At 41.0% G+C, this 16,987-nt stretch overlaps 1 pseudogene; it reads right to left on the reverse strand.

Moving 5' to 3' along the window:
- The window catches only part of LOC129666455 (histone deacetylase 1-like), a 60,638-nt pseudogene that overhangs the window by 3,556 nt on the left and 40,095 nt on the right, over positions 1 to 16,987 (reverse strand).

Below are 16,987 nucleotides of genomic sequence, written 5' to 3' on the forward strand. Positions count from 1 at the left end.
CACACACACACACACACACACACACACACACACACACACACACACACCTTGAATGAAATACCCCTGGAAGAGACATGAGCATTCTGCCACCTGGAAAGGCTTATTCAGGAAATGCTACAAAATGTTCACGTTGAGACATCTCCAGAACTGGCACTTTCCGTTTGTTCTCTCCACACCAGAACCCTTATTGGCTTTAGACCAGCTTGGAGCCTCGGGAAGCAGTTTGTAGAAGGATGAACAGCAGGAACAACAACTGTCTCTCCCATCCAAACTGTTCCTTAAACATTTCATGGTTCTGATTTACTTTGTAGTACAGTCTCCCTTAATTCAATTTGAAGTTATGGTTTCTGCTCCCTTTTCAAAGATTGTATGAGTTGAACATCTCAGCAGGCCTGACTTTGAGAAGTCAAAGCTCCTTCTTGGTGAAACAGCTCCCTCGCTTTCCCACTGTGAGGCTGCCTAACCACCCTGTGCTTTGTGGGAGACACCAGGATGGCTACATCTCTGGAACTTGGTCCATATATCTGAAGTGTCACCCACACAGTCGCTGTTTTGGCCCCTTGGGGAGAAAGTAAGATTAATTACCTTTCTCTTGGCATAGGGGATGACAAAAGTGACCCACACAATGAGGGTGTCAATCTGTCTTTTTAACCTGACACCTGGGCTGGAAATGCGAGGAATCTGTGACACTTACAATTAAATGCCTGAGATCAAGAAACACAAGTTCAAACAGAGCTAATTTAGAAATTATTGTCAGAACTCACGGAAAAATGGTCATAATAGGGAAGAGAGAAACAAGCGTCTCCAGCAGCAAAAACTCCACAGAGGGACCAAGTTCATGGTCTCCCCTTAGAAAATAAGAAGAAAGTCAAGGACGATGGCTTTATGTAAAATCAAAGTCGCAAAGATTCAAAGACATGTATGATTAAGAAAAACTTGAAGTAATGGAGCTGTTTGTGGAAATGAAGACCTATTTCTTTTTTAAAAACTATTATTTGTATGAGAGTTTTTGCCTGCATGTATGTCTGTGTCCTGCGTACATTCAGCTCCCTCAGCGGCCGGAAGAGAACATCAGATCTCCCGGAAGTGGTATTACACACAGTTGTGAGCCACCACCCGGGTGCTCAGGACCGAGCCTTTGTTCAGTGTGGCCAGTGAGCTCAAATGCTGAGCCACAGAGCTTCTGTTTCTATAAAGGAGGGGGCAAAACTTCACAGTCCACATCTCCCCTCCAGCCACATGTTTTGATGAAGGAGGAGGAACGTGCCTCTCCCTAACACTGGCTGTTCGCTCAGCAGGACGCCCCTGCTGCTAGTCCCTCACCCCAACAAAATAAAGCTGAGGCAGGAAATGGTAAAAGATTAAAGTCCAAGATGAGGAGGAAACTAAGATCCATCCTAAATCATATGTGAACTTTCAAGATGCCTCAAGGATAGTCTATTCATCCTTATTTAAGACAACAGAAAACACAAGAGAGGCTTCCTAATTAAAGGAAGACATTTCCTCTCACTCAGCCAACTGAAAGTCCCCAAGCCATTTCAAAGAGACTGTCCATGTCTATCTAAATATTTGTATCTGGACCATGAATAACGTAAGTGCTTTTGAACAGGGCATGACGGATGTAAAGCAAAGCTAAGGGACTGAGAGGAAAATCAGTATGAAACTACCGCATGCGTGCATAATGACAAACCTAAACAAGACCAGAGTCGGATGTTCTTAAAGAAAACCACATGCATTAAATCACAGAGTTGAGATTGTAGCTCAGTAGCTCGTGTTTGGACAATGGTAAGTATGGGTGTGTTGTCAAAGGAGAAGTTAGTGAAGGGAAGAGGAAAACGTGAAACCACTTGGCACCTGTTGGGTATTGGCAGCTCCACAAAAGACCCAGAAAAACCAACAAATAGATGGAGAGAAGAGGGTGCGCAGGAAGACAGCCTTGTTTTGGAGAGTTTTGCATGCCAACTCCCAAAGGGGAAAGAAAGAACAGGATCCACTTGCTCTCTGGAGAGGACACTTTCCTTGCCTGCACAGAGGAGAAACCAGACTCTGGACACATGGGCACAGAGGTGAAGGTGCTCAAAGCGAGGCTGGCTGCTTGCCCATAGGAGGACAAAAATCATTAAGGTGAAGTTGCTATTGTTTTTCAGATACTTTAAAGCCATAGCCTCACAGTTCAGTCCTCAGATTACCAACTCACAAACACTGAGAATGCCTGAGACAGAGCTGTAAAGCTAGAGACTACAGTTTGTTGGGTGGCCCCAGATTTCTCTGAGGTTTGGGTTTTTTTCCCCTCCTCTGAATCTCCACATCTGTTGGTGTCTGGAGGTAATATCTGGATTTGTAATGGGTCACCATCATGTGTGTAAATGATATGCACCCTTTACCAGGTCCTGTCTTCACAGGGTATAAGAAGCATATATCTTGTCTGGAGTCAGAGATCCTCTGAGCATGAAAGTATGCAAGGTTCAGCTAGGAAAGTGTTTGAAGGAAAAAAAAATCAGTCATCTGGAAAAAGAATTCATCTCTCAGATTTGGACTTGAAATTTGGAGGGTGATCCTCAGTGAGAACACAGAAAGGACTTTGATTCTTTTGGCCTTCACTTTGATGGATGAGTGTATCCTTTAAGAAGAAGTAAGACCTGGGACTCAAGAACCTGCAAGGGTGAGCTTGCTTTTACCAGGTCTTTGGCTACTGGAGATAGCTGGCTTAGTCTATATTGGTAGCAATATTTTATCATAAGGTAAAGTTGGATGGAAGAAATAAGACATGGTGTTCTATTACAATGTGATGAATCAGTCATAAGTTATTTAGTACAATGCTTTTCTCTCTCTTCTTTCCCCTTCCCCCTTCCCTCTCTCATGCTAGAGATCAAGTTCAAATATAGGGTTTCATTTATCCCTGGCCTCTAGTCAACAATAATGTGGTGTTTATTGCAAAATTTGTAGAAGACGGAAATGTTTGTCACAAAGAAACAGTAAGAAAATGCCTGGGATGGGGCCCGCCACTACCTTGATTAGGTCATGACACAGTGTGCGTAGGTGCCAACACACTGGAAAACCACATCCCAGCCATGAATCTAAAAATAAAACGCAACTTTACAAATGCTTCTGTTTTAATGTTCATACATCCCACTTTGTTTCCCACCTGCTTCCACACGAGAGCAATGTTTGAAGAGCACCAACAGCTATCTCATCACTCTTCCAAAGAGACTCTGAAAAAAAGGGGGGGTTCAGACTTGGGCAGGAGCTTTCATGTATATGCAAGTGACCTTAGGGACCAGGGGTCATGGCAGAGCTACACCCAACATAAGAACCCCAGGATACTCTGAAACCCTGTGTGGTGACTGTCTCAGAGCAGACATTCTCTGCATTTCTTAACCCTGAGTCCAGTGAGTGCAGCTTGAAATTCTGCATTTAGGACTACAGTGGTCCTTGTGCCCTTAGCTTTCCCCATGCCTCTTTACAAAACCTGCTTGTCTCACTCTCCTTTCTCACTGCTGCCACTAGAAGCTGTGACAAGAAGCAACTTTAGTGAGAAGGCTTTATTTTGGCACATAGGCCTTCACAGTGGCTAAGGCAAGGTAGCAGGTCCTACTACGTCTGTTTGTAGTCAGATAGCAGAGAGTGAGAAATAGTGGTGCTCGGCTCACTTTCTCCTTTTTATTCAGCCTAGGGAATGGTGCTGCCCACAGCTAGTGAGGCATTTTTATCCCAGTTAATCTAATCTACAAGGTTACCCACAGATGTCCCAAAGGTTTGTCTCCAGAGTGAATCTAGATCCTATGGAGTTGATAGTCAATATTAACCACATAAGGGAGAAGAAAAATTCCCTTCGGGGTTCCAAGTCCCGGGAGGAGCTGTGGAGGCCTCAAGGCAGATTTTTTCTTGTTCCCACCAAGAACTGAGCTGCCTACTGGTCACGTTAGTCTGGGCTTACACTCAGTCTCATCTCTGGCTATGAATGAAGTGGTTTGTCTTCATTTAAAGACTAACTGATGTCACCAGCAGCTGTTCCAGTTTTCTGCGTCCTTGGATCCTTACACGGCAAGTTTGGGGCATATATTTCAGCTGTATAAAGCCTTTTTCAATGACCACAACATGAATTAGATGATAATATAGTGTTTGATACATTGCCAGGTGATGACACCTGCTTACCTGTGAGCAATTTGCAAGCTGAAAGTTGCCATCCCAACTGGCAAAACCCCTCATTGCAGTAGGTTAAATCCCAAACCAATTTGGTCAACATATCTTGCCCAATGGCTAATTTGGAGAGTGTTACTTAGACTGAATGCCCTTACACAGAAATTCCGTCTACATTACATGACAAAGACTTTCTTAGCCACCACCAGTAAGATGACTGTGTTGATAAAGCCTGCTTTTGAGAAAAAAAAAAAAAAAAAAGCTAAAAAGTAACACTTCCCACAACCCACTCTGTAAAGAGATACCCAGGCAGGAAGAAAGGGAAAGGGCAGAATCAGGAAGCACAAAAGATACCCATTGAGAAACAGGATGTTCCATCATCTGGCAAGAAAGTCTATACTTGTGTGTCTCCCTTTGGCTGCCCTCTGTACATATTCAGTATCCATGCCCTTCCAGTTTCAGACCCAGGGGAGTTCTGGACTTACAAAATGCTGAGAAATCACAAGAAAAATTGTCATAAAATGCAAAAGTGAGATGCATACTTACAATCAACTCAAGCTTCATTCTGTATCTGAGATATTAGTTTGGAAGAGGAGAGTACCACAGACTGAAGTGCAAGTTCTTCAAGTAGGAAGTACAAGTTCTTCAAAGTAGGAAAGTACATTTCCTTGCAGCTCTGGGGGGGGGGGGCAGAAGGTTAAATGAAGTATAGACAAAATTACTTCATCAAGTTTTCTGTCCTGTGTCTTCATGTAGTCTTTCCTCTGTATGCCCCAACCGTGTTTGTGTGTGTGTGTGTGTGTGTGTGTGTGTGTGTGTCTGTCTGTCTGTCTCGGACACCATTTCTATTGGATTATGACTAATCTTACATAAAATGACTTTATTTTACATAACGATGTTCAGATTCTGAAATATTGTTAGAGCAGCATTTCTCAACCTGTGGGTCACGACCTCCAAAAGAGCATCGGGAAATACACAGGTGTTTACATTATAGTCCACGCCACTAGCAAAATTACAGTTACGAGGTAGCAATGAAAAGAATTTTATGTTTGGCAGTGACCACAACATGAGGAACTGTCTTGAAGGATCGCAGCGTTAGGGAAGCTGAGAACCACCTTGTTACAGGGCCAACATAATGAGCACTGGCAAGAAGATGCAGCCTGTTACTATACAATAGAAATTTAAGGCATATGCCACTAAGATCGCTAAATTTAGAACTCACATGTGGATGTTATAAGTGATGACTACAAATCCCGTATTCAGTTTTAAGTTAAATAGATAACTAGTAGCTGTAGATCTGCAGATGTTATATGCCTACCCAGCCTGCACTTTTGTTTCAGATTCTGTGGATTTCTGCTCTGATTGCCTGTTCCAGACTCCACTGGAAGGTGATACCTAAAGCTTTAACATTTCCAAAGATAACCAGGCAGTTTCTCTTCTTACAAATAAAATATCCACCCTTCCTTTAAAAAGAAATCTCTATGTGAGGGGTTTTTGTGGGTTCTCAACATGGCCATTGCTTCCCTATCTGATCTTCTTAAACCAAACCCTCTTCAAATATACTGTTAATACGGATGGACATTCTGAGACAAACAAGAGAGGTGTGAAGGGAGTTTATTATAAACAAGTAGGAAAAGTAATGCCAGGAGAAGGGCTAAGGGAGGAACTAAAGCACAAGCCTGTTAGGCTCCCAGACACTGAAAACATTGCATCTGTCAAATGAATGGAGGGATTGATAAGTCAGTAGGGAACAGGATAAGCACTTAGACATTTAAAATATGGGAGACAAAGGGTCTGATTCAGTGTCACAGTATGTGTCTAGCCTGGGAGAGGATACAGGCTAACTATCCCCCAAGATGCAAGTCAAGATAAGAACTTTTAACAGAATAATTTCAAGCAGAAGAATGGGTTAAGAAAATTATCTAATGATTAAGCTGACAAAAAGGAGATGGCATGGTAAAAATAATAAAAAGTGCCAAAGAAAAGCTAGGCATGTTGGTGCATGACTTTAATCCCAGCACTCAGGGAGGTATAGGCTGGCGAATCGCTGTGAGTTTGAGGCCAACCTGGTCTACAAAGCGAGTTTAGGACAGGCAAGGCTACACAGAGAACACAGAGAAACTCTGTCTCTAAACACAAAAACAAAACAAAACAAAACAAAACAAAACAAAACAAAAAACAATAAAGGAGAAATGATGCAATGTGATAGGAGTTTGGAGAAGAGAAAAATAGAAGAATATATAAAATTTCAAAGGTAGTTTATTTCTGCTTTTGCGTTGCAGTTACCAAAATATGTGACAGAAGCAACTTAAAGAGAAGAGCTATTTAATTTGGATTTTGGTTTCATTGGTGTCTATCCATCATGGTGAAGAAGGAGCAGCAGAACACAGCCGTTCACATGACAGCTGGAAGAGGAGGAAGCAGCAGCAGACGCATGTTCAGGTGTGAATGTTTCCCTGTGACCTCTTCCCTCTATTTCACCGATTGTGGTGGTCTGAATAGGAGCGGCCCCTATAGGCTCATGGATGTAAATGCTTGATCACCAGGAGGTGTCACTCTTAGGAGGTATGACCTTGTTGGAGTAGGTGTGGTCTTCTTGGAGGAAGAGTGTCATAGAGGGTGGACTTTAAGGTCTCAGATGCTCCAGACAGGCTCAGTATCTGACTCTCCTCCTGTTGTCTGCCAGTTGAGATATAGAACTCTCCGCGACTTCTCCAGCACCATGTCTGCCTGTGTGCCACCACGATTCACTAAACCTGTGAACTGTAAGCCAGCCCCAATTAAATATTTTCCTTTATAAGAGTTGCTGTGGTCATGGTGTTTCTTTACAGCCATGAAACCCTAGCTAAGATACATTGACCAAAAATTTATAAGCCTCTCCCAAACATGATATCAAAGCTTGAGACTGTGGGGGACATTGGTGAACATTATTGAACTGCAAAATAAAAATATCCCCAACTACAGAGCACATATGAACAAATTAATAATTGAGAAGCATCTAAACACATCACAAAACCCCTCAGACTACTATGAGTAATAAGGATTTAACAGTATCTTCAGATAAAACTTAAGAAACACAAAATATCGGAGTCAAAGCTGCATTGCAGCCTAAAGCAAAGGAAAAGAAGTTAAGTTGGGAGAGTGAATTGTAAATGTTTTAAAAACCTTCAGTTAGGACTCCAAGATGAAAAGCAGGAGATCAGAGACTGTAGCCCAACCATATAGCCTGGCTGTGTCTTTGTTTCCTGGATCAGAAGAGGCATCCCAGGAGGTAGGGATGCACAGTCCTAGACAGTACCTTCCCCACCCCCCAGACAACTCCCAGGCCCAAGAAACATAGGGCCTCAGGCTCAGATCACCTGCCTACACAAACCCAACTCCTGAGTACCAGGGACACACAGCTCTGACCTCCAGACACGAGACTCCTCCTGCCTCCTGTGCAGCCTATGGACACCAAGGACAAAGACCCCAGCCTCTGGCTTATGGCTCTACCCATCTCCCCGTGGACCATATGGACAATAGGAGCATACAAGGTCTGGTTCCAGGATCTCAGAGCCCAGTACACACTGAATCTTAGAACCTACTGGGAGAGCAAGAACTGTAAGCAAACAAGTGGCCATGTTGGAACTGAGAGTAAGCAAGTAGCTGTGCTGCTGACTCTGAAACGCCAGTGTCCATTTGTGTTGCCCAGAAAGAAGAGGCGATCCAGGCAACCAGACTCAGACCCCAACAAGACTACTCTGAATTTCAGGGACTGGAAAATCCATCCTACCAGTTGTCCTGAGTAGACCTGCCAGAACTTGGGCTCATACAAGGTAAATAGCCTCCGCCTAATCCCCTGTCTATGGGACACAACCGGAAGAGAAAAGCTACAGTCTTCTTGAAGAGACCCAGCCCCCAGTACAGCCCAGGCATGGCTTCTCCCACCTGCCTGAAAATCTCAGCAGCTTCCAAGAACAACCAGCCAACACCGGTGACAACCAGAAGGCTGAAGGCCAGTGGAAGAACACAATCAACAGCTACCAGGGCACTATGGCTCTACCAGTGCCCCCATCAAGCACTGGGTATCCTAATGCAGCCGAAACACAGGAGAATGACCTTAAATCTATGCTTACGAAGACATTCGAGGCCTTTAAAGAGGAATCCCTCAGAGAAATACAGGAAAATACAATCAAACAGGTGAAGGAAATGAATAAAACAGTTCAAGACCTGAAAATGGAAATAGAAGCAATAAATAAATCACAAACTGAGGGAACCTGGAGAGGGAAAACTTACGGAAGAGAACAGGAACTACAGATGTAAATATCACAAACCGAACATGAGAGATGGAGGAGAGGATAACAACTCTGTCAAAGGAATTATTAAATCAAAAAAATTCCTAACACAAAACATCCAAGAAATCAAGGAAACTACAAAAAACAAACAAACAAACAAAAAACCCCCACACACCTTAAAATAACAGGGATAGAAGAAAAAGAAGACAGCAGGCTTCAAGGACCAGAAAATATTTTCAACAAAATCACAGAAGCAAATTTCCCCAACCTAAGGAAAAAAATGCCTTTAAACATACAAGAGACTTACAGAATACCAAATAGATTAGACTGGAAAATAAATTCCTTCTACCACATAATAATCAAAATACTAAATGTGTGGAACAGAGAAAAAATATTAAAAGCTGCAAGGGAAAAAGTCAAATAACATATAAAGGCCGACCGATCAGAATCACACCTGACTTCTCAACAGAGACCATGAACACCAGAAGGGGCTGGGACAGATGTCATGCAGACTGTAAGAGAACACAGGTGTCATTCCAGACTACTCTACTTAGCAAAACTTTCAATCGCCATAGATGGAGAAAACAAAATATTCTATGGCAAAGAGAATTTTAAACAATATCTATACATAAACATGATACTTCAGAAGATACCAAAAGGAAAACTCCAACCTAAGGAAGTTAATTACATCCAAGAAAACATAGGATATAAATAATTCCACTGCAACAAAACCAAAAGAAGACAAGCACACAAACAACTACCACCACTAACATTAAAATAAAAGAAACTAACAATCATTGGTCATTAATGTCTCTCAACATCTATAGAATCAACTTTCCAATAAAAAGACACAGACTAACAGAATGGATACAAAATCAAAATCCAACATGCTGCTGCACACAAGAAGCATACCTCAGTAAGAAAGATAGCCTTGATCTCAGAGTGAAGCGCTGGAAAAAGTTCTTATAAGCAAATGGACTCAAGAATCAAGCTGGAGTAGCCATCCTATTAGCTAATAAAATAGACTTTCAACCATAATTAATTAAAAGAGATGGGGAAGGTCGCTTCATTCTCATCAAAGGAAAAATCTACCAAGAGGACGTCACAATTCTGAACATCTATGCCCCAAATACAAGGACACCCACATTTATAAAAGAAACATTATTAAAGCTTACCTCACACATCGATCCCCACACATTAATAGTGGGAGACTTCAACAACCCCCTCTTACTAATGGGTAGATCATTGAAACAGAAACTAAAAAGGGAAATAAAAAAAACTAACAGAGGTCATGAATTAAATTGACCTGATAGATATCTACAGAACTTTTCACCCAAACACACACATACACACACATACAAAATACCTTCTTCTCATCACCTCACAGAACCTTCTCCAAAATTGATCATATAGGCGGTCACAAAGCAAGCTTCAACTGATACAAGAGAATTGAATTAACCCATTGTATCTTATCAGATCACCATGGATTAAAACTGGATGTCAACAACAGAAATAACAAAAAATCTACACACTCAGGGAAACTGTACAACTCCCTATTCAATGACCCCTGGGTCAGGAAAAAAATAAAGAAATTAAGACTTTCTAAAATTAAATTAAAATAAAGGCACAGCATACCTAAACTTATGGGACACAATGAAAACCGTGCTAAGAAGAAAGTTCATAGCACTAAGTGCCTTCATAAAAAATTGGAGAAAGTTTATACTAGCAATTTAACAGTTTACCTGAAAAACTCTAGAAAAAAAAGGAAGCAAATACACCCAAGAGAAGTAGATGGCTGAAAATAATCAAACTCAGGATTGAAATCAATAAATTAGAAACAAACAGAATAATACAGCGAATCAACAAAACTGAGAGCTGGTTCTTTGAGGAAATCAATAAAACAGACAAACACTTAGCCAGACTAAAAGGCTGAGAGACAGCATCCAAATCAACAAAATCAGAAACAAAAAGGGGGAACAAACAATACACAATGAGGAAATCCAAAGAATCATTAGGTCTATGTCAAAAGCCTATATTACACAAAAATGTAAAATCTAAATGAAATGGACAATTTTCTTCATAGATTCTACTTACTAAAGTTAAAGCAAGATTAGGTAAACAGATTAAATAGTCCTATAACCCTAAGAAAATAGAAGTAGTCATTAATAGTCTCCCATCCAAAAAAAGCCCAGGGACAGATGGTTTCAGCACAGAATTCTACCAGATTTTCAAAGAAGAGTTAATACCAATACTCTTCAAACTATTCCACAAAATAAAAACAGAAGGAGCGTTACCAAACTCGTTCTGTGAAGCCAGTCACTCTGACACCTAAACCACACAAAGACCCAAAAAGAAAGAAAATTTCAGACCAATTTCTCTTATGAACATTGATGCAAAAATACTCAATAAAATACAAACTGAATACAAGAATACATAAAATACATTATCCACCATGATCAAGTAAGCTTCATTCCAGGCTTGCAGGGGTCATTAAATATATGGAAATCGATCGATGTAATCCACCATATAAACAAACTGAAAGGAAAAAAAAAAACACATGATCATCTCATTAGATGCTGAAAAAGCATTTGACAAAGTCCAACACCCCTTCATGATGAAAGATCAGGAATACAAGGACACACCTAAACATAATAAAGACAACATACAGCAACATAAAATTAAATGGGGAGAAATGTAAAGCAATTCTACTGAAATCAGGGACAAGACAAGGCTGCTCATGCTCTCCATAGCTCTTCAACATAGTACTTGAAGTCCTAACCAGGGCACTAAGAAAACTAAAGGAGATCAAGGTGATACAAATTTAAAAGGAAGAAGTCAAAGTATCCCTATTCACAGATGATATGATAGTATACTTAACTGGCACCCAAAATTCTACCAGGGAGCTCCTACAGCTTATAAACACCTTCAGCAAAGTGGCTGGGTACAAAATTAACTAAAAAAAATCAGTAGCCCTCCTGTATAGAAAAGACAGGCTACAAAAGAAATTAGAAAGCAAAACCCTTGACAATAGCCACAAATAATGTAAAATATCTTGGTGTAACTCTAACCAAGCAAGTGAAAGACCTGTATAACAAAAACTTCAAGTCTCTGAAAAAGGAAATTGAAGAAAATATCAGAAGATAGAAAGTTCTCCCATGCTCATGGATCTGTAGAATTAACATAGTAAAAATGGCCATCCTACAAAAAGTAATCTACAGATTCAATGCAGTTCCCTTCAAGATACCAACACAATTCTTTACAGACCTTAAAAGATCAAGTCTCAACTTCATATGGACAAACACAAAACCCAGAATAGCTAAAACAATCCTGTACCATAAAAGATCTTCAGGAGGTATCCTTGTACTACAGAGCAATAATAATAAAAACTGCATGGTACTGGCATAGAAACAGACTTGTTCCTCAATGGACTCTAACTAAAGACCCAGAAATAAACCCACACACCTACAGACACTTGATCTTTGACAAAGGAGGCAAAAACCATACAATGGAAAGGAAGAGAAAGAAAGAAAGCATATTCAACAAATGGTGCTGGCCTAACTGGATGTCTACATGTTAAAAAAAAAAAATCTGTCACCCTGTACAAAACTCAAGTCCAAGTGGATCAAAGACCTCAACAAAAAATCAGAAACACCAAATACTTTAGAAGAAAAAGTGGGGAAGAACCTTGGCACAGGTGACAATTTCCCAAACAGAACATCAACAGCTCAGGCTGCAAGATCAACAATTAATAAATGGGACCGCATGAAACTGAAAAGCTTCTGTAAGGCAAAGGACATTGTCAATAGAACAAAATAGCAACCTACAGATTAGAAAAAGATCTTCAGCAACCCTACATCTGACAAAGGGCAAATATCCAAAATATATAAAGGACTTAAGAAATTAAACTTCAACAAACCAAATAATCCAATTAAAAATTGGGGTACAGAGCTAAACAGAGAATTCTCAGCAGAGAAATAGCGAATGGCCGAGAAGCACTTAAAGAAATTCTCAACATCCTTAGTCATCAGGGAAATGCAAATAAAAACAACTCAAAGATTCCAAGATCAAAAACTCAAGTGACAGCATATGCTGGTGAGGGTATGGAGAAAGGGGAACACTCCATCATTGTTGGTAGGAGTTCGAACTTGTACCACCATTCTGGAAATCAATTTGGTGCTTTCTCCGAAAATTGGAGATAGCTCTACCTCAAGACCCAGCAGAAGTGGTTGGAGAGAAGGAACAGGGTAAGACAGGGAGTACGAAGAGCAATGCGAGTCGGTGTCAGACCTTGGGAGAGTGGTGGGGCAGGAAGACAGAGGGCTTGCAGAGAGAAGAGAAACCTGGGGCAGGGACTTCTCTGTGACGAACTGAGTAGGCTCCCGGAAAGATACGTGGGTGACTCTAGCTGAGACTCCTAGCAGCAGGAGTCATCAGGGCTGAAGAAGCCACCCTCTAACTAGACACAGCTCCCAGGGGAGGGAGAGGAACACCAACTCACCCGCAAAAACTTCGACCCAAAACTTACCCTACCTGCAAGACATGCAGAACAAAAATAAAGTGGGGATTGAGGGAATGTCCAACCTACACCCGGCCCAACCTGAGACCACACCACGGGAGGCAGCCAACCCCTGACGCTATTAACAATACTCTGCTATTCTGTTCTTTTGTTATCCAAGATCATTTGCAATCGAGTATGCTTTAGGATCAACTTCTGTATCTCTAGAAAAAAATATATATATTTGGATTTTGCTAGGAAATGACTTGAATCCTAAGGTCCTATTGAATAATGCTGCCATCTTCAGCAATATAAAGTTTCAGGTGCATGTCTAAATGCTTATTTAGGTGTCCTTTGGTTTATTTTGACAGTGGTTTTTTTTTTTTTTTCAGTTTTAGTGCACAAGTCTTGGAAATCCTTATTAAACTCATTCTCAAGTACTTTATTCTATTTTTTTTTTGTTGTTATAGCAGATAGATTTGTTTCTTAACTTGCCTTCCAGATTGTTTGCTTCTAGTGTATAGATTACACATACACTTGATTTTTACCTTGTTTTCTGGATCTTTGCTGAATTCATTTATTAGCTTTAATTGTGGAGGGGGGCTAGAAAGTTTATGTCATCTGCCAATAGAGTATTTCTCTCTCTTCAAAACAGGTGACTTTCATTCCCCACACCTCTGATAACTCAGGGCAGAAATTTCAAAACAGTGTTAAACAGAAGTGATAAAGGGGTATCTCTGTCTTTGTTTCCTGATCATAAGAAAAAAAATTTTCATCTTTCATCATTGAGAATGGTGTAACTTGTGAATTCTTACAAACATGATTTATCATTTTAAGTAATTTGTTTTCTTTCCTTGTTTTTTGAGTGTTATTTGTTTTGTTCTTTTCTTTGTAGTGCTGGAGGTTGAACTTAGGGTCTTGTACAATTTTTTTTATCAAGGAACTAGCAGTGTGATAAAATGAATTAGGCCATATTCCCTCTTCTGTGATATTTTGAAACACTTTCAAAAGAATTAATGTAATTTTTCCTTACATGTTTATAGAAATGGATCAGAGAAGCCACCTGGCCTTGCTTTTCTTTATAGTGAATTCAGACTCTTTGTTGCAGCTCTGGCCACAGTTTTTATTTATTTTTGAGTCAGTTTTAGAAAATCATGTGTTTCCAGCAATGTGTGTCTGTATCACTAAGGCTGTTTAATCTGCTAATGTATTTTCTTATAATTATTTTTTATAGAAATGTGCTGATTTATTACAAAGAGTCTCACAAAATGAAAATAACTCAAAAGGGAAGCTAAGCTAACAAGTTCCTCCTGCAGAATTAGGAGAAGATGGGACCATGTTAAGTTTTTCTGCTTGCCTGAGGCCAGTGGAAAGGTATAAACAGAACCAATCTAAAAATGGCTGATATTACCTATGCCTGAATAAAGGGTCCCAGAAGACCTAGTCACCACCAATTCCGCAAAGCTTGACAAGGGCATCTTAACACAGCTCCTAAGCAGGCACTTGGCAATTCAAGATTTTGTCTTCTTCCCACCCCGCTCCCCGCTCAGACCCTTCAAGGTTCAAGGCTAAAACCTGGGTCAGATGGACAAGGTAAGAGTTCTCCCAGCACCACCGCCCTGGGCTCTGGTTTCTATCTAGTCCCTGTGGACATTATATTTAACATATTTTATATAAATACACAGAGGAAGAGAAAATATAAAATCTGAGAGACTGGGGGAAAGGGAGGAATCTGGGGAGGAGTCAGAGCTGTAGATCTTGCTCGGGTCAACTTGACCTCTTCTCTGATCCCTCTGGCTTCTGGCTTTTTCTCCCTGGTGTTTTCCTCTTCTGTGACTCGTTTATTCTTTTCTATAACTTTCTCTCTTTTTTAATCCTGCTTCGACTCTTATGGCCTTCTTGAAATTAGAAGCGTTCTTGTGACCACCTTCTCCCTCCTCGTCTGCATCAGAGAATTCTTCCTCACAGGCAATTCGCTTGTCGGAGGAGTAGACGGAGATGCGCTTGTCAGGGTCTACTTCCTCCTCATCACCGCTCTCCTCTGAGATGGCCTGCATTTGGACCGCAGAGGCATGAGGCAGCATTCTCAAGTTCCCGAAGAGCCGCTGCTTGATCTTACCCGGGTCCTCATTGGTGTTCTGGCTAGTCATCCTGGAAGGGCTGGTGAGAAGCTTGAAATCCAAAGAATTGAACATAGCCATTGTACGGCAGCTCACTAGGGACCTCTGTGTCCATTTCGTAAGTCCAGCACCGAGCGACCTTACGGATGGAATAGCCACCCCCTCCCAGCATTAGCACAGGCAAGTTGCAACTCGTGATGAACCCCACACATTTGGCATGCCCTTTGCTGGTCAGACTGAAGCAATCTAACCCACCCCCAGACAGTGAACCTGAGCCACACTGTGAGACCGCTGCTCTAGGCCGGAACAGCTCCGTTACTTTAGACATGACTGGCTTAAAAACGGCTTCGAAGACTCATCATTGATCCCATCTCGGAGCGGGTAGTTAACAGCATAGCGATTGGCCTTTGCCAGCCCCAGTATCCCGTAGGTCCCCAGTTCCTGGGAAGCACTCTCTGTATTTATGAAAGGATACAGTCGTGACCGAGTCTGTGGTATAGACGGCCTCTTCCACGCCGTCGCCATGGTGAGTATCAGTGTCAATCCATACAGCACTGGTGATACTTCAGCAGTTCCAGGAAGGCCAAGACCATATCACTGACGCAAGAGAAGCCAGATGCTTCAGACTTCTTTGCGGGATGCAGGACCCCAGCCCAGTGGACAGCGATGTCTGACTGTCAGCCTGCTGCTTATTAAGTCTCACAGCACTTGCCACAGAGCCACCAGGAGACGACCGACAGAACCCAGACAATCCATCAAATTCTGCACAGTCCTCACCAACGTTGAATCTCTGCGTCTGCTTGCTGTACTCAGACATGTTATCTGGGCTAATAGAACACAAATGTTTACCTCAGCACTAGCTTTGTGAGAACGATAAATTTCCTTTTTTTTTTTTTTTTTTTTTTTTTTTTCTGCACCCCCTTTCATGCCTCCCGGCCCTCCCGCCCTCCCACAGCTCCTCACAGGGTCCCCCTAAAATTATTTTTATGTATCAGAGAAGTAATAATTTTGTCACGTTTGTTTCTGTTTTTACTAATTTGTGTCTTTTCATCTTTTTGCTACCTACTGATTCACTGATCTTTTCATAAAACTAAATCTTGGCTTCATTGACCCCACTGTTTTTCCCTTCTTGTTTCATGTATCTCTTTTTCAATAATTACTGTTCTTTCTTCTAGCTTTAAGCGTAGGCTGCTCTTCCTTTGTAGTTCCTTAAGATATAAAGTTAGGTTATTGATTGGAGACTTTTCTGATTTTTTTAAACATAGAACAACAAATTTGTAAGGCTATAAGTTTTGTATAGCTATAAATTATGTTTTGATTCATTATTTCTTTTAAAACATATTGTTTAAGTTCAGCATATTTAGGATTCTCTCAGTCTTTTTTCTGTGACTAGTTTTTTTTTTTCTTTGTTTTTGTTTTTTTTTTTTTTATCCATTGTGGTTTTAAACACTACTATTTTAATTATTGTTAAATTTCTTGAGGCTTTTTTCAAATATGCATACTTAAAGAAGTGTATTACTGGGCTGGAGAAATGATCAGGGTTTTAAGACCACCTGTTGCTCTTGCAGAGGACATGGGTCCAGCTCCCAGCACCTACATGGCTGCTCACAACCATCTGTAAATACGATCACTGGGGGTAGGATGCCCACTTCTGAGGGCACCAGACACACATGCAAACCTGCAGGCAAGATACACACACACACACACACACACACACACACACACACACAAATTAAATAAATAAATCTAAAGAAAAGGAATATGCGCTATTATAGTTTAGTGTTAGTCTATATGTATCTGTTGGGTCAGTTGGCTTGTAATATTAAGCTACGTGACACAGTTTAAACACATGCAAAGATAAATTCCAGATATTCTCAAAGCCTAGGCCTGCTAAAGAATCCTCTTGGGACAGTCTACTAAGAGAATCAGATAGCAAAAGTGAGGTGAGAAGAGACTGC

Source organism: Psammomys obesus, unplaced genomic scaffold (genome assembly GCF_907164565.1).
Source record: "Psammomys obesus unplaced genomic scaffold, mPsaObe1.curated_primary_1811, whole genome shotgun sequence".
Classification (NCBI taxonomy): domain Eukaryota; kingdom Metazoa; phylum Chordata; class Mammalia; order Rodentia; family Muridae; genus Psammomys; species Psammomys obesus.